The sequence below is a fragment of the Strigops habroptila genome, chromosome 13, assembly GCF_004027225.2.
Source record: "Strigops habroptila isolate Jane chromosome 13, bStrHab1.2.pri, whole genome shotgun sequence".
NCBI lineage: Eukaryota > Metazoa > Chordata > Aves > Psittaciformes > Psittacidae > Strigops > Strigops habroptila.
The window spans coordinates 10,334,230-10,353,487 of record NC_044289.2 but is presented as its reverse complement, the minus strand read 5'-3'; the positions used below and the strand labels follow the sequence as shown (position 1 = coordinate 10,353,487).

The 19,258-nt window shown below is 40.0% G+C and overlaps 1 protein-coding gene across 6 annotated transcripts in view; it reads right to left on the bottom strand.

The window, feature by feature from the left end:
* Nucleotides 1–18,541, bottom strand: part of SULF2 (sulfatase 2) — a 150,783-nt gene extending 132,242 nt beyond the window's left edge. Inside the window, exons 1-2 of one of the 6 annotated variants that reach the window (XM_030503285.1) lie at nucleotides 18,289–18,475; nucleotides 7,564–7,652 (exon numbers count right to left, since the gene is read on the bottom strand). The gene's annotated coding sequence lies outside the window, so the exon portion shown is untranslated. Of the gene's footprint in view, nucleotides 1–7,563; nucleotides 7,653–14,620; nucleotides 14,747–17,947; nucleotides 18,083–18,263 lie in introns of those variants that run through there. The other 5 variants (XM_030503284.1, XM_030503287.1, XM_030503292.1 and 2 more) reach the window with 5 other exon arrangements.
* Between the last annotated feature and the right edge of the window lie 717 nt (nucleotides 18,542–19,258).

Sequence of the window (19,258 nt, the reverse complement as noted above, 5' to 3'; positions counted from 1 at the left end):
AAACAATTTGAAGTTTAAAATAATTTAAAGTAAATCACAAAGCAAGTATTTCTTTACCAATAATTGTTTAATTCCCAAAGTCATTCTGCTTGAATACTGCAGCTTCATCTAAATTGCATTTTTAAAACTGCATGCAATTAATCAAGGCCTGAATTACAGAATGAGAAAGCAACAGCTCCATTTGTTCAAACAAGGTATTTGTGCACATCAACACAAGGTCTCCTTTTGTTCAGGAAGCATCAATTGAAGAGGGGGCAGGAGAAAGTCCTCTGTTACCTTTAATAATGACGTTTCAAACACTTCCTACTCAGCAGCCAAAGGAATTATTTCGGCACACCCCAGCCAAGCACTGCAACAAACCTATTTGATGGTCCAGTTGTCCTACCTCCTTGTAGCTCTCTGAACAGCCATTTCCATTTACAGCAGCTACATTATTTACTTTGGCTGGGAACATTCTCCCCGCCTGCTTCTAGCTGAATATCCAGGTAGCATCCTTCCCACAGCAACAACATTTCCCCACCACACACACCTGGAAATCTCTCAATAGCTCCCCTACATAAGACTCCCACACGAGCACACACCTCAAACAGATAACTTAGACAAACATACCGATCTTTAATGTTGCCAGTCCCTAAGTCAGACTATAATCTTAGCAGCAGGTAGGCACTGTAAGTCAGAATCTGAAGTCCTGGAATGGGATCAGCAGACACCAACGGTGTGCACCAAGAACAGCAGACAGCAGAAAAGACCAAAAGCTTCAATCTTTTCTTTTTCTTCAAGTCCTTTCATGCCTCTCTCCCTCTAACTTCTTGCAAAGATCACTTTAAAACATCTCCAGTTTTAAATGGAGAATGGTAATGCCTTATACGAGCATTATCATTCTCTAGCATTTGCATTCTGGAACAATAAAGTGATTCCTTGAGTTAATTTTTCACTGGTAGTTCTTACAGGCAGAACAATGTTAAATCAAGCAACTGTGTACCACATCTCCCTCCTTATATATTATTTTTCCACCTGTGTCCCAGTACATAAGCTTTCATAAGTATAAACAGAACAATTCAATTTTCATCTAAGCCACCCATAAAAACAAGTGTCATGATGATTTTGCTGGGGTTTTTCCTGTCTTGGTAATATTAAAACAGGCTAAGATGCATGTTTCCAGGGACAACTTGAATCTTCAGATTAAAGATTAATAATGTATCACAGATGCTGATGAATGCATGATTCATGAGAGACACAAATGCCAAGTTCTATTTAAAGCTTTGTATGCCCATGAATAGAACACCAAGATGTATATATACACTGGAAGGCAAAAAGAAAAAGGGGCAGTTTGCTACAGAGAAAAACCTGCCTGCACAGGGATGCGAGATCATGTTTGCACAACAAATTGTCTGCGCAGCCAATATACTAACAAACCACTGCCCAAAAGAAATAAAGCTGCCAAGCAACAGTCCGGTATTAGACAGCAGCCATACTTCAGGCCAGAGAAGTCTGCAAGTCATGTAAACGGCCTCGCTGTTTGGCCTTTGTCTTAAAGCTCCACCTGCTAGAATGTAACTGATCTCATGAAGCAGTTAATTCTATCTTGCACAACTGTAGAAAAATCTGTACCTAAACAGTTTCAAGAACAAAAGCAAAATAACGCTACCTGGTTTTGCACTTCATGGATTTCAAACCAAATGTGTCTCGGAATGGGATGAGACGGAAGCAACAAATAAACAAAAGTAAGAACTTCAAGACCTTTCCTTTTTTTCTCAGTTCTCTACACTAAGGTTTTTTAAAGCTTTTATTATAAGTATGAAGCTTTCCCAGAATTTAGAGACACAGAGCACCTGCATCAAGAGCTTACACAGCTAATATTTTCCTTCTCCGCTTCTTAGGAGATAGAGAAATGTGGCTCAGGAATTCTCTTGGGCTGAAAGTCTCATCAAGATTCAAATGAAAAATCAAAATAAATAAATAAAATCAGTGTTTAACTAAACTAAGTACTATCCATTCTAGCTTCATGACCACATGAGCATACAACTTCATTTACTATCATTTAAAGAGACTGACTACTTCGACATTGTCGTACAAGTTACCCTAAAGAAGCAAAGACAATTGAAGTTACTCAAGTAGAAGTCTAAACCTTGACATACCAGAATTGACAGCGAAGTACATTGTATTCCAAGTGATTTTGATCTCAGCCTTATATTTTCCGCAATTTATGTGCCAAGAATAGGATTACTGTAATCTAATGATCAAATCCTACTTCAGAAGCAAAATGACAAGTTCATATCTGCAATAAATAGTTTTGCCTAGTAGGCTCCTACTACAAAGAACAGCTGTCATGTTCAGAGGCTTCCACTTTAAGTGCAACAGCTTTTCTATCAGTGGTTTCTACAGAACACATGCTTACAAAGGAAAGAGGATAATACAGAACATGTTCAACATTCTTTTTCTTCAACAAGAGATATTATAACGGTACAAGTAAAGTTGGACTATTTCCTTCAGAACATGATGCAACGCTAAAGATACATTTAAGCAAGAGAAGCCTGACAGTTACTCTTCCTAAGGCTACTGTTAGAGCAGCAGCAGAATGTGGGATCAAAGGTTCAGAGGAAGTTACTTCCTCAGCTGCTGATTTTCCCTCTGTCAGCCAAATACCGAGGATGACTACAAGAAAGAACTTGAACACTGTTTTGCAAGGTCATGGGCTATTCTAGGTCATAACCTTTCTAGAGGTAGCCTGAGTTCACTCAAAAGTAAGTTAAGTCTATTCCCTAGAGGACAAGATTTTAGACTTTTTTTCCCCCTTCCTCTCCCCACAGATGATGATTCACTTCTGACTGATTCCTCTACTGGAAACATTCCTTCAGCTTGTCAGAATAGCGAAGTGCTGGATTACACAATACGAGTTTCTGAGAAGCTGACATATGCTCAAACATTTCATTTTAATTGACTTGAACTTAACAAGCTTAGTTTGTGTTGTGCAAAATAAATTAAAACTAGACAGATCGTTTTCTCTTAGTGCATAAGGAAGGGATGGGGAGTAGGAGAACTCAAGAGTATAGAAATTGGCATAATGTGCTTGAGTGTTTTTAAATCCTTATCTGCAAATTGGTTTAGCTGATTCTAACTGAGAACATCTCATCAGCAAAAAAATTAAAAAGTGTGATCAACAGTCAAATGAAGTGAGTCACCGAGACAAAGCCACAGAGGGGATTTTTTAAGATCAGCTTCTGGAATATATTTTAAAAGAGACCAGATATTTGAAAGCCATTTGACTGTCTTTACCTATGATGCTTTCAAATTTGGGTTTTTTTTGTTTGATTTTTTAATTCAAAAGCATAAATAGAAATTCACTTAATACTATACCCCGTAACTTCTGCATTCCTTATGATTTAGGATGTATGTGCTAGGCACCAAGGCCAACAAGATACTTCTATTTATATGGCTGCTAAACATGTCTGTAAGGACAATCAGCACACTGGAAAAATCAGACCTTGATTTAGGTTTGTTTTAAATCAACATCACTTTCCAACAGTTTGGAATCTGTCACCCTTTTTCAGATGTAGAAAAAGGAACCAGCTTCTTAGTACACTAGACTGAACCCTGACTGTGGTTTGCCTTTAAGATTTTAGTCACACCCTGTTTCTATCACACACTGCACATCAAGAATTAAAAGCATGGATCATTGTTCAAAGAACAAAGACTAATGTTTTATTGCTCATCACTGATTAGATCTAGAACGTTTTCCTGAAGCAAATGTCCAATCCATGTAGCTCTCCCAAGCATGCCCAGCTACACTAAGCCATTTTGGCCCCAGTTTGTTACCTATTCTTTAAAGCTCCAGTGGTTTCAAGCCTCTTTCAAAATATTTATTCCATATTTGCAAATAAAAAGGTCTAACTATCCAGCTGTAGTCTCTAGGGAAGCTTAAGGCCATTATTGCTTGTCCTGTTTCCAATGAATAAGGAAAAGATTATTCCCTCACCATCAGAGTAAGGCAAGAAAGTTATTCTGTTATTCTTTCAACATGTGAGCAGCTACTGTCATCTCAAAGCTGCTAAAGAAATCAAACCAGACTATCTCCATACTGGCAGCATGACTAATCTTTAATGCAATATTTCTGAAATGGTTTAGCTCACATCATTGGTGACATCATGACTTGACTGCATTCACTTGTAAAACTCACATTCTTCTGTAAGTCAGTATTTCTAGTTTGATTTCACTGCTCCTTTAGCAAACAAAACCTATTCTGGAAGGCTTTCAGTGCACAACAACATATATGGAAAATGTGTTTTATTTCAGTGGAAATTCTTAAATAACTCAGTTGAATATATATATAATCTGTCATGCACATAAACTTCCCAGCTGCACTTACTGTGCTTCGGGTTATGCTGCAGAACTGTCCTGAAGCACAAAAACAGGACACTTTTTGGATGAAAGTACCTGGAAGATGTACCTTAGAGGCCCACTTAAAACCTGCTACAAATGTGAACTCAAATTCACCTGAAAGGGCCAGACTAGAACTGTTACAAAGACCACAAACCAAAAAGAACGGATGTCAGGTGCTTGCTGACAATCTTGCTCTACTGGCCTGCTTATATTGTATTATTTACTAGTGCAGAATAGCATTCAACTATACATTAGCTGATGAAGAATTTGCAGCTTAGCATATGCTAACATGTAAATCGAGCTCAAATTTAATGTTAATAATTTCTCTGCTTCTGATACAAAGTTTCCTTGCCACATAGGCAGTCTCCATTAAATTTCTTCACATATGCAATTAAAGCAAGGGAGTAACCTAGCTTACCCACTGAAGCAGTCGCAGAAAACACTGGAAGCCTTGGAAGTTCCAGCTTCCCCATCTTTTCTGAGTTCTTTAAATAACCTGAAACCTGTAACGCACGCACTCCCCTTTCAGAAATTAAGATTATGAATAGACTACAAATTCTTTGTTTTTCTTTTCTATAGGCAATGCCTTAAGTTATCAAAACACATTCTTTCTGCTATGAGATGGCATTCATCAGAGTTGTTGCTTTAGCCTGACTTCTGCTTGACTGCTCACTCATAGTTCCAAAAATTCCTGTAGTGTAAAGGCAGGGTCAACAGTTAACAACTGCAACACTACATTATACACTCCCCCCAGAAAGCTGTTTACTGTTTTCTTATAGTGGTAGAATATACCTATTTTATCTTTAACTATCTGAAGACAAACTTTAAAATAAGTCAGTTTCAAGGCAGTAACCTCGCAGGGTTATTCTTTCACAACACTAGATTTTATTTCTTATTTGGTTATCTTCAAAAGTCTTCACAGACATTATTAAAAACCAATAGATTACTCTGGTAGATCAGCAGGTTGGAGAGAAGAAAATAACAGATACTAATTTGAAGGTGGCTTAATTCCGAAATTCCATTTGGACACCTAATTGGTCCAACTTGCAGACCTCTGTGCTTCCAGTGAAATCAATACAGCTTCACTGATATTTCAGCTCCCCTTAAAACTTTAAACAGAGATACACAAATGTATTTATTAAGCGTACAAAACCACATTAACCTGCTGTATAAGAGTTAATTCCAAGAGTATGGAAAATCTACAAAATCCAGACTACCTGTTCCCACAGATCACAGCTCAGTTTAGAGATACCCCAATAGCTCAATGTAACGGAGCCATATTAGCACCAAAGTCTGCCAAACAAGGTAAATGCAGAGCTCTGCTCAGGCCGTTAACATCAGGGACACTGCTTCCAGCACTCAAGGAATCTCACTTGGAGCTAGCTTGGTTGCACTGCATTCCACAGAGCAGCTGTATCCCTGACGATCCACAGGCAAGATGGATAAGGGTATCCAAGTCTCCAAGGTTATGTTCCCAGAAGTAGCCTAGCAACAGTGGGGGCAGAAGGGAACACACAAAAAAATAGCAGGGGGACACATTACTATTGAACACAGTGCTGATATCCTCCTACAGAACTTCCCAGCAGACAGCAGCACCAAAACACACAGTATTTTTTGTCCCTTCCCTGAGATATTTCAATCCACCTGTGGCAAATCAGGAAATGGGATTTGAGGCAGAAAGTCCAACATGGTGATGTTGGTTAGATCTATGCTAGAAATTTTTCTATGCAAGGGAACTCCTTAATTCTTGCCTTAAAGCAAAACAGGAATGGCAGGGGACTAGAAATAGCCAAACATCTGGCCTAAAGCTGATGATTTTAGAAGTATTTGAAAAATAGCAAATCCAAGAATCAGACACATGTCACTCTTAATTCAGTCAAGTTCTGCTGCTGGCTCTGAACCCAGCCTTTAACAAATTTGAATTAACAAATTCAAGTGAAAGTATCAGTGAGGAGGGAAAAGCCTCACTGTTCAGCACAAGGCCTAAAATAGTCAGTGTTCAGAAATGACAGCCTTAGGGCACAGTAGAAGTGAAAACTTTAGGCAAGGAAAGCCTGCCCTGGAACTCTAGAAGTTCTGAGTCCCAGTTCCTAATGGAATTCATCTTGATAGTTGATGGGCAGAGGTCATCTTGTCTGCAAATCAGATAGCTGAGTGTCCAAGTGTGAACAGTACCTTCTGCTCACGGACAAGGCTGAGAAAACTGACATTACGCTGGATTCTTGCAAAGAATTAAAAGCCACCGAAGACAATCTGGAGACACTCACTTTCTCTGCCTTTGGTTATGCTGGCTTCACCTGTGGCAAGGGGTTTTTGGAAAGTGAACAATTCTCATCTATCAGGTATTTGACTGAACACAGAATCAAAGAACTCCTTGCAAAGAGGGTAGTCATGCTTATGCTTCAGGTGCTTGCGTATTGAAGCTCTATTTCATCCTATGTAAGTTAGTCCTTTATGTTGCAAGATTTGTACACAGCTGAACTGGAATCTTTCTGGCAACAATTCTGCATGCATAAAAGCAGCAGGCTGAAACTCACCAGACCTTTAAGCATATATTAAGTTTCCCTGTTAATTAAGGGGCTTAGGGCTTTCTGCATTGAAGAATTTATTTCATTAGCACTAAGCAGATATTTTAATCTCTAAAAGACCAGACCACACTGAAAGATGTTTAAGACAATCTCCACAGCTGCACTCTTCCTTAGACCCATGATGTCCTTCCTCACTAACACCACCCATATTTCTAAATCAGTGCAATGGGTATGAGAATTTCAGGAGTTACTTGGAACTCAGTCCCCTGCAGTTCCTCAGAACCACGGCAGAAATATAAGTTTTAATGCCTTGAGAAGAACTAGAAAGTTTTCCTACATGAAAAGTCATGAGGCAAAACAATTTCAGTGATAGAGCATTGCATTTACAGCACTCTGTCACTTAACATCTGATCATAATTATTCAACAAATCCAAAAGCTTCAGACATTGCCTCTTCAAAATGATTTTAGATAAGCCATCAAGTGATAGAAATGCAGCAGTTGGGGTTTCAGGGTTGGGTTTTTTGCATTGCAATTGTAACACCTTTTAATAAAGTCAGGCCCATATTCTTGTATCCCATCATTATTTTGCAGATATGTCCTCAATCATTCACATTATAAATGCAATACATTCAGTTATGAAGAGTGAAAACATACCCAAAAAAGGGGAATTAAACACTTTTACTGCAGTGTCCTCCACACCATGCCATTCTCAGTCTGGGAACATCTGCCAGGTAAGCAGTAACCTGATATAAAAGACAAAGAATATTCAGAAGACAGCATCATTTTCATGGTCCTTCAGCAAGTCACCCAAGATTTCCAAGATCTGAGTACAGAGTTTCCAGTTTTATTTTATATACCTTCTAAGAGTACCCTCTCAGAGCCCTTCCTCACTCTTAAGTACTTGTTTCTGTCCAACAACTTTACTAATTCTGGGGGGTAGGGGAGAGAAAACAAAAGGAAAAGCCAAAGAGGACATAGTATACAGTGGAAAGAAACAACTAACTCCAGCACGACTGTGGCAAAATGATGGAAAATCCCAGCTAGCCACTGCAGTAAATTTCTGTTCTAACAAATTAGACATCCCTTTTACCTTTCCACAACTCAGTCCTGTCACAGGCAGATTGCTTAAGACTCCACATGCAGACAAAACTCCCACTGGATTTTAAGACTGGGCCCTATGAGGGAGGCATTGGGTTTTTAAGAATCAGTTGCTCCCAGTAAGCATCTTGAACACTTCAGCTGCTGTCTCATCATTGTAGATGCAATGCATGCACATGCAGAAGATTAATAAAAGTAGAGATATCAACATGATAATCTTATGGCCGGTATCTAAGCCTGTGCCCCGAGATCCAAAGATAACAACAAAATTCAGTACACAGATGATGAAAGAAACACTTATAGTTCTTGCGTGAGGAAAAGCTATTGAGCAGCAAAACTCCACTGGCTGGCAAGACAATGTCATTTCAGACAAGAATAAAAATATATTCTTACCTTGCAGTACAACTGAGAGTAGCAAGTTTTCCCTTACAGATTTTATATACATACACAGAAAAAGTCAAGTAGAAGTAAGTACTGCAAAGAGGAAACCTGTCTCTCAACTATTCTCTTCCTAGGTTGTAGATTTCCTCTATGCATGCACACACGTTTCTCTTTCCTTAATACCATACCAGGGAAAATAACAGGAAAACAACTTAAAATCCTGCTTTAAGATGAATATTTATATTTGCTGAGATGAGTGGTACCAGCGCCTCTCCCATAAGACATCTTTGCAATTACTATTTAAGATACCACAACGCTTCTGCTCACCACATTACCCATAAATACCACTTTTAGGTTCTTACTAGTTCTATCATCATGGTGATTTTGGCCTCAGCTACTTTTAAAGTAACTTTCCTCGATATTATACGCAGCCTGAAAATAAGCAAGTGCTGCAAATCCAAGAAGTTGAACCTAATCTTATGTGGTTCTGTCATACCCATCTCTGCCACCATAGCTGCACTGTCTCCATTCTATATCAGGAACGTGCGATCAGAGACAAAGTCAAGCAGAATCTAAAGTATAAATCCTAGTAGTCACCCTTTGAGATTAAGAAATCAGGTCTAACTCAATGTGGTATGAAACACAAACCTAAAATAAGTCTTCTATAACTGAAGGAGTTACACATACAGCAGAAATGCTTCAAATATCAAAAGACTCAAAAGACTACTTATTCAAAGAATTCTGTACAGAAATTTGAATACGCAGGATGTGATAAATAGAGAAAGTCTTGAAATTGATTTATTTTCAAACTTAACATACACTACTACAACTCTGCAGAACACTGATGGAGGGATAAGGGGTTCTAATGAGTAACTTACACTTTCTAAATAACCACGTGGGAAGCACTATATACTTACACCTCAGCAATCCAATCAAGTATAACCTGATCACAGAGGGGTGATTAAAAAAGAAGGAATCCCTGGAGCTTAGCCCACCTACACCTTTGCTCCATAGGAGAAAGAAAGTGTATAGAGCTCTTCTCCCTTTTGGATTCTCTTCAACCTTTTAAAGTTCTCACAAGGAGCCACAATTTCACTGGTACTCTACTCCTGTTCTTTGAAATGCAGTGGGATAGAAGGACAAGTTCACACCACAAACACATAGCGCATGTTCATACTGCAAGCTATGAAACGCTGCAAGCTTATTAAGGACCCCCTGCTCAAGATCACCAGAAACAAGTCACACAATACACTACTTTGTAAGAGGACAGAAGTACATAGGCTTTCTTAAGGTCTTAGGTCCTAAAGAAAGAAGGAATTCTGTTTGATATATCATCTAATTCCAGGAGACCAGTTCAGTCTTCCCTTATCAGGGTAATAATTATTTTAGATCATAGATCATTTTACTCCTTTCCTTTAGATTCCTCCTAGGGAGTTTCCTGTGTTATGTTTTCAGGACAGATCCTTAAGAAAAAATGCTGATATTTGACAATATGGGATGAAAACCAGATCTTCCACTTCTAGAAATATAGCCAAAGACTGACATAAGGGAAGTGTTTCATTTCAGGTTCAGCTTTTAAGCATTACTGGTGCCAAGGTGCTCTGTCCATCTCCTGGTACCAAAATGTCTTGGGGCACATATAACACTTCCCTGCACAAACCTTGCCAAATTCAGGCTCTATTCACATTTCCTCATCTCCCTTTTCACATTTCAGCAAGTGCTTGTTTCAAAAAAAAAAACCAAAAAAAAAAAAAAAACCAAAAAAAACAACCACACACAAAAAAACCCCCCAAAAAAACAGAACCCCAAAAAATAAAATAGAAGTCTTCACTTTTTTGAAGATTCTGCTGCACAGGAGAACATTTTCTTGCTTAACACACTTGTTTCTGAATCAGACTTACCAAGTGCGATATACGGTGGTACATCTCGGACGCATCCAAATAATCATGATGGATGTGGCACACCAACAGCCGGAGTGTGCTTGGCTATTAGTTACATTAGCATACATTAAACTACATGCCTTAGTAGCTTGGGAATCATATCCTAAAGGAATTAGCAAGATTTTACATTTAAGAACAGAGGTATCAGACATTCCAATCAATGGAATTGATCAGTCCGATTTTGAAAAAAAGAAAAAACAAAAAACAAACAAAAAACCAAACCAACAAACCACCACACACAACCAGCCAACAAAAAAAACCCCAAAACAGACACAGACACCCAAATTCTGGTTTTGTCTTTTGGAATTGGGGTATTCTGTTTTGTTTGGGTTGGTTGGTTTTAGATTTTTATTTGTTTTGTTCTTTAATAGTCCTGTAGGGTTGTTATGCACAAATCCAGCTTCCAGAGGAAGGGAAAAAAAGGAATTGTTGGTAGCTGATCAAAAGTTAAATCTTTCAGCCATTTCTAAGCTTTACAAATTTAATATAACTTACTCTAATTGCTTGTAATAGATCTGTTCTAGTAAAAATTGGCAAAAAGTTTTGAAATCTCTGAAAATTATTTCTGTCATTATGAAAATTACAATAACTATCAAGTCTCTCTGGTTCTTTACCTGCAGCAATATCACACAGTAAAAGCAGGATGAACTCACAATTTAGTTTTATTGTTTGACAGCACAGCAACTTCAGCCATAGCTTTAATAAAATAAGCAGCAGTGGCTCAACTACAGTTCTCAGTCCCACTTGAGAACATTGACGCAGAAGCTAGAAAATTTACTCAGGAACTGCACCAGGTAACAAGCAAATGCATTGTATTGTTGAAGCTTTAATGTCCTGAAGCTGGCAATGTTAGTACTCTAACCTGACACTACAAATCCTTATACAGCTACAGACAGGAAGAGTAAAAAAGTCACAAGGATCATCTGAAACTAGATTAAGCCTTTCCCTAAAGCCACAGTAAATGGATTCATCAGTTAACATGCAACTTCGTATTACATGTACTCATTTGATGCAACGGGACTTACTATGTGAGCTCCTACTTTAATCTCTTGCAGATCAGATGATTAAAAAAAGTGAACTAAAGCTATTAATAAGAAAATCATAAGACAGACTCAAAATTATCCAGGAGATTATAGGAGGAGTTAATTGAGGCTACAGCACTTTCCTACAGTGCACTGCTGGAGTACTTGCTTAACAAAACCAGGACAAATCCCAATTCAACAGCACTGCCTGAAAGAAAAGAAGAGACACCAAGATATGCGTTAAGTATGTAAAATAGTCCCTGGTATTCTTCACGGATGTGAAAGGAACATAATGAATCCTTCATTGCTTAAAGGGAACATTTTTGTCTTGCCAGAGGACAGATTTCCAAAGAATGATATTTACATTTTCCTACAACCTGTAATTTTCTCATTTATCATTTGTCAGGGCCCAAAGACCCTTCACTGCACATAGGATGTTTGCACGTGTTTAATGATCCTTTTACCAAACAAATGTCACAGTCTGAATGAACAGATTAGTTAATATCGCTGATGTTGCTAATTTAACACCATTAATATCACAGTGCATGCAGCTACAGAACCTACAGGGTATTGTATCACAGCAAAGCTCTGCTGTTTCCAAGTCTGTTCTCCAGCAGACAGCACAGAGAAGATAACCCACGCAAATATCACATGCAAGGAAATTCAATAAAATGTTTAAAGATTGCTTTGACTCTGTAGTTAGACTATCAGACAAGTGTGACTAGAGAGATCATTTGATAGAGATTTAGAGGCATTAATTGGAACTCACTTGCATACACTCTTACAGCTGCCTCCGCTTTTATCTGCGTGCTGGGATTTGGAGCAGTCAGAAAAGAATCCAAGTGGATCACAGAAACAATTGCATCAAAGTATTTCTACATATACACCAAGAGCCAAAGATTTACCCAATGAATCAGATGGCAGAAGACACATTGCAGTGCTATCTTCAGTTGCAAGTATGCCTTTTCATCCTTCTGCATGCACAACTGAGCTACATTTTGTAAAGTAATTTGTCTTCACACATATTGTCTATGAATAAAAGCTTTCTAAGAGCAAAACCATATAATTTTTCTCTAAGTCACTCAAGTCTTCTACACGCTTCCTCTGACAAAGGATGACATAAAGGAGACAGATTCTCTCGCAAACCCTTCAAATGCTGCTGGCACTGGAACATAAGGGAAACTAAAACTTGATGAAGACTATAAGGTAAATTATTTAACAGAATTTATAACACACAAACGACTTGTGTGTGGAAAGTAACCCAAAATAAAGGTGGCGGAAGGGAACTGCATTTATCAATGACAGATATTTATTTCCTAAATCAAGTTCAGGGATGTGAACTAGATGTTAATAGATTTGCCAGAAGTGATTTTAGGATTAAAGATATTTATTCCAAGATTAAATAAAAAGAGAAGGAAGAGGATACTATACACAACCATGTATTGAAATGCCTATTTTAGCAGTACTAAGAAAAATGAGCATTCATGCTCCTTACAACACACTTCTCCAAAGTCACTGGAATTGCAGGTATGACTTACTAGAAGAGCAGAAAGATTTTTCTTACAGTTACTGAAGAAGACACATATTGACATTTTGTACTACCTTGTTCACTACCCATAAATTTAAATACAGATGACAGGATCTTCTCATCATATTTAAAGAGAAGGTCCATACATTTCCTTATTACTTTCAGTGTAAAATAACTTCACACCCCAGTAGAAAATTAACAGTATTATAACAATACAACATAAACTTATTACTTTTAACTAAGACAAAAAGGGAGCAGTGGAAAAGAAAGAAATCAAACTGAATGATAAAACATCGTGAAGATCAGCTCATATTTAAACCCTTTTTTTTCCGCCCTCTCCTTTTTAAGAGTCCCTCTAAGTATTTGGTGTGGGAGAAGGATTTCAACTTTAGTTCTTAGGTATCCGCTAAGCTTTATAGTTTTGGTACTTTAACCTTCCTCAGAAGCAAGCTGCAATTTCCGAGGCTGCATCCTCTTACGCCTTTCACAGGCACAAAAGTAAAATGGGTTGGTTTAGGATTCTTAAATTAAAGCTATAAAAACAACAAAAAAAGGTCACCCTAAACCACACTTCTACCTTTTTGACCTGTGTTCTTCCCCTCCATTGAACGGCAGTAACTCTGCGGTAACAGGCAGGGATAACACTGCAGAGAAGGATGCATAAAGAACTTGTATTGTTAGCACTTCAAGCACAGAAGAGACAGAATCCAGAATATTAAATCCATAAGCAGATCTAAGAAAATCTATAGAACAGGTCAATTGATCAGGAGTTGCTTATACCAAAAACCTGCAAGAAGTTTTCCTTGTTCAGTTTCCAGACTGTGAAGAACATCAGCTTCTGACATATTTCAGCATCTTTAAGATCCACAATTTTCCTTTCCCAAATATTACTAGGAAACACAAGTTCTTAAACACACTAAAACCATCTATTAAATGGTAGTCATATCCAATGACTCAGTCACAGAGATGGTCAGAACTGTCAGATCACAGCAGAATCTTTGTTTACAGTACATCCTACCTCAGGCATCAATAATTCCAGCCTTTCACCATGATCGCTGTCTCAGATCTTCAAATACGGCAGACAATTCTATTGCTTTCTTTTTAGAAACTTGAAAAAGGTGCTGTGTATTTCTAAATGGGACATGTCTTTCTGGAGCAATGAGACTTCATCCAATATTTATGTTATTTCTTGTGAGGTATTGATCTTTGCAGTTGTTTCCCCATCACCACAAAGTTATTACCTTCATTTAGAATACTATATGCAGATTAGAGACAACTCTGCAGCCTAATAGATACATCTTGTATCTTCCAAAAATCCATTAAATATGGATAATTAGTAATAGTGTTTACACATCAAAACTTTTATTTCACCACAAACCACTTAATCTCACTGAAATGTGAGCTGCTATCCTGATTTCACTGTGGAAGGTGAACCAGTTCTAGAAAATACAGACAATACAAAATAAGAAACTAAAATCAAGGATAAGCTCATTGCAGATATTAGCTACATAAAAGACTTCTACATTGTTCAAAGCAGGAGAAAAATATCACTGCTCTAACAAGACCAAGTTACAGGTGCCAACATGCCACTGTATATATGTCTTCATCATGGAATCATCATTTAGTTACTTCAGCTCATTATGCATAAGTTTATACAGTAGAAACATTTGACGTAGAGACCATATCTGTGTTATAAAGGTTCCAAGCATAAAACAGGGTGTTGTAAAACTAAAATGTCATACCTGCTTTATCTGAATCTCAATTCTGCTTTACAGACAGGTTCACCTGAACAAAGTTTCCTAGATTGTGTTGTTGGATCTTTCACACCAGTTCATTCTCTTTAGTATCACGCTATTCTGAGCACCAAAGCAACCTATCGAAAGACGACATAATTTCAAACACATTAATTGGAAATTTTGCTCACCAGGATTTGGAAAATAAGAACACAAATACACATCTTTGTATTTTTACATATGTGTACATACATATAGAAGTTTGCATTTACTTGTGGTTCAGACTACTGTATACGCTACCATGCAAAGCTCACATAAACCTGTGCACAAGGAATCCCACAGCAGCTGCACAATCTGAGCACACATTTCACATATTACAAGAGCACTAGAACTCAAGTACAACTACAAGACGGAAAATAAAAGCTTCTGTTTACTGAAACGTTCTTACTGCTTCAGAAGCAACACTTCTTTGGACGTTGCTTCTTCCTGAAGACCTTTACACTTGCAGCATCTGTATTTGTAAAAAGAGATAGTTCTATCTCGTATTGAGACAAGTCCCAAGTAACATTTTCATGGAATTCAGGAATATTACACATCTTTTCTCCTCCTACAGAGGTCAACTACTAATTAGTTGAAATCCTCGCTTGACAAACTTGCAATATCATTCCAGAATTTCTCCCCAAGCAGTGGGGCAGAGTGGTGGGGACAGGCGGAGGAGAGGCAGTTAACAAGCAACAAACTACAGCGAGAAATTCAGACAATTTCCAAAAGTTAAAGAAAAACCAAGTCTTCAAGAGACCAATAGTGATGGGAGAGGGAGGAAGAAGAAAAAAAAAATAAAACAAACCAAAACCAACAAGACAAAACTACCTAACCACTCATTACAACTTTTCAGGTTTCAAATTAAATCATAGCACGTACTGGAATGAACTCAAGATATTCTCAAATACACGAGCACACTGGAACATTCATTTTTGTATTGGAAATGTTGGCCTCTCATTCTCCAAAATGTCCAGTCCAGCCTGAGAAACTGGCTCAGCATACTGATAAAAATGAGAATGTATTCTGTCAAGGGTACTGCAAAGGATGATCTGAAAGGCAGGTCTTATCTGCTCTTCACGGAAACTGGCAAAGGCATGGAGCATTCTTCAGAGAGGTATGATCTCACCAACATCTTTAACCAAAATTCTCTGATGGGTTTGTAGCTGTTCTTGATCTTAATTTTACTCTATTCTCAAATTCACAGTGAGGCTATATCTTCAGGTGGCTGAAGGATGTTGAGAGGGAAAATAAGAAAAAGAAATATTGTCTCTCTCCAAGGAGCTACAACTATTTGGAAAATAGTTTAATCATTCTATGCTACCTACAGAGCAGGAAGTTAGAGCTGCCAGGAATTGAAATTAATTACTTCTAAAAACAATTTTGAAGGGAAGATAAAATATAAATTCACACCCTTTCCAAGTTGTCAAGTTCTTTGAGATATTAGGTATTAAATCTTCCATCTCCAAAACACACATCTGCTATTCCACAGCAAAGTATGTTTTATTCCATTACCTTCTTTCTCATTCACAACAGAGGAGAGTCTTATTCATTCAGACACCTAAATCAGTCATATTTGCAAATCTGATAGCAAGTCTGCCTGCATTTTTTTTTTTTTTTTGTAGATGAGCAGTGCTAATTCTTCTCACTTGGGATCCTCATAGCAGAAATGCTTCAGAGGAAGTCACAGCAGTGGAATACATACTTTCTTAAGAATAAAACATACAGAGATGTAGCAAAGCACCATCTATTCCAGCTTCACATTTTGTTTAATGAAATACTACTAGCTACTCAGGTAGAAAAACTACAGATATTTTCCTACCCTTCTGGAAAAAATGATAGAGGTATTGGAAGACCAAACTAATCAAGATGGTTTTTATACAACAAGGGCAAACACTTTCAGGTAGAAATTACCTGAAGTAAGACTCCTTGCAAGTAATCTAAAGCAGCAAAGGAAAAGGGAGGGGAAATGGGGAATCCATTAAATACTTTGATAATAACACCTTATTTTCTGAATGAGATAATATAAACACATACAAATTGTTCCATATTCAAACCACAAAACAACTGTAAGAGTCAAACCCCATGATGCCAGGAACCTTTCCTTGAATTCCGTGATCCGTGCTGAAGAGAGCCCAGGGTTCATCTGAGCTCCCCAATAGAGATTAAAAATAAAGCTGTCCTATTCATAGTAATATTTTAAGTGTTTTCCTGAACCTCTCTCATATTCCACTTCTGCACCCCCCAAAACCAAGCAGATAGTTAAGTTATAATTGAGAAAGACAGCACTGGGTCAGTTAAGTTCTTGAGCAACACACGTAAACTTTTTAAGTTTCACTGTTGCAGGACACATTATGAAATGCAAGAATCAATCAAATTCTGTGAAGAGGATTGACTCGGAGGACTTTCATATGTTTAATCAAAACAACATCCTTACATGTGTCAGTTTTACTCCTACATAATGAGAAACTCGAGAGAAACAGTGAGCACTAGTGGGGACAAACTACATTAAAATACCATTATGTAAACTCATTAAAATTATATTTGGAGAGGAGAGAGAAAAGGAGTGAGAATTGTTACGCACATAGATAGCACTAAAACAATTACTCCAGTCGCATCCTTTAGAGAACTCTTAATCACATTATACTCTAGTGCATAAGTTCTTAAAGCATGGCCCACCACACTTTACATCTCTCACATGCACTAAGCATAAAAGCCATTGCACTGCAGATTAATTTTGGAGTGCAGCTGACACCTGACCAATTAAGTGGCTTTTCACAACTACTGTCTGATGGCATAAGACATTCATTGTTAATAGCAAAGACTACTTATCACCAAGGCACAAGTGAAGAAAAAAACATCGTATTTTCACCCACAGTTTCTGTTTGTAATCTACTAAACATCAGTCACAGAAAAGCACATACGCATTCATTCACATGCGCGCAGGTTGGAGAAAGCAAGGGAGATAAGACAAAAACTGCACCTCTACACGGTTTCACATCCATACACAACGCTTTAAAAGGAGAACACCAACAAAAAAACCCCAACAAACTAATTAGAGACCTACCTACAACTCTACCACGTCTACGCCTGGAGCCCTGCAGCCTGGCAGCGCTACTAAACAGCCCAGCACAGGAGCAGGAACCACAAGTTTTTAGCACAGAGCATGTTATCTCCCAGCTCAGTCACTGCCTCACGGCATGACCTTGGGCGAGTCACTTCCCCGCATCCCGGCTCCCCACCTGAGAGCCTCCCGCTCCTCAAGGCACCAAGGACGAAACACCGGTAATTACTCACCACAAGCGACTGCACCGGCGAAGCTGGAATGGGGAGGAGAGGGAGGAAGATGACTGGGAATGGGGGTTTCCCCACTTACAGGTGATAAAAATCTCCCCGACAGAGATTCAGCCTCCCGCCTGGGGGAGGATCTCCCCCCACACCTTCCCCGTCTCCTACGGTACGGGTTGAACCGGAGAAGAAGCCGGCAGCTCCGGCTCGCCCGCGCTAAGCGCACGCCCCGGCGGGGAGTCGAGCCCCCCGGGCCTCCCGCCCCCACCGCCGGAACCCTCCCGGCGGCCCCAGCCCGGCCGCGCTCGGAGGCGGCGTTACTTACAGCACCCGCCGGGCGGAAAACTCACAGGTGGCCCGGAGCCGCCGGCGACCTCCGCGGCGGGAAGCCGGTCACCTCAGCACCGCGCGGGAAGCGAGCAAGCTGGGGCGGGGGCGCTGCGCTCCGCTCCGCTCCCCGCCGCGGGGCCGCGCAGCACCGGCCGCTGCCGTCGCCTTCCCTGCGCGGGGCCGACTCCCTCCCGCCCTTCCTCGCGCCGCCGGCCAATGCGGGCCGCGGCGAGGAGCCGGCTTTAACCATCTGTTGCGAGGCGCCTCCTCCAGGCGCTGCCGCCTCCCTTGCCGGGGGGCTCCCGCGCAAGCACCCCGCCGGGGAGGTGAGGAACCAGGAGGAAGCTTTACCCCCACCCCAGGAGCTCTTTGCCCTCTGTGCCCTGAAGAGCTGGGGCTGTTACCCGCCCCCCCGCACCCAGTTCCCTCAGGATCGCCGCCCCCTCAGGGCTGGCGCCCCTCGCCTCAGCGCGCTCCTCTCCGCACCCTCTGCCCCTTACCCTGCACAGCACCCCACAGCTTCCCCCGGCCGCTGTGGGGCGAGGGAAGAGCAGCCTGGCTGGGGGTGCCCCGAGAGCGCTGCGGCACCGCCCCGGGCAGCCCCGCGTTAGGAGTGCCAGGTGGGCAGAGAGGCGGGAAAGAACGGGAACGGGGGGTCAGTCCGGAACAGGGAGCGCATGTGGGGTCTAATCCTCCTCAGGTTGGTGAGGATAAAGTCCTGGCCTGATAAAACTTGTGTACGTCTCACTTAATAAAGGGGTTCTCCACATGGGGTGTCAGGAGGCCGGCGGTGGTGTTGCACGGAGAAACGGGCCTCATCCTGCCTCAGTGGGCATAAACCAGGGCTAAAATCTGCTGCGTTTAGACTTCTCGGGCATCTCCTGTGGAGAACCCGTCCCAAAACAGTCAAAAGTCTCTCTCACTGTGTAATGTTTTTGAGTTTTAGCCTCTCACGTTCCTAATTTGAAGGTTTTTACACAAACATGACAA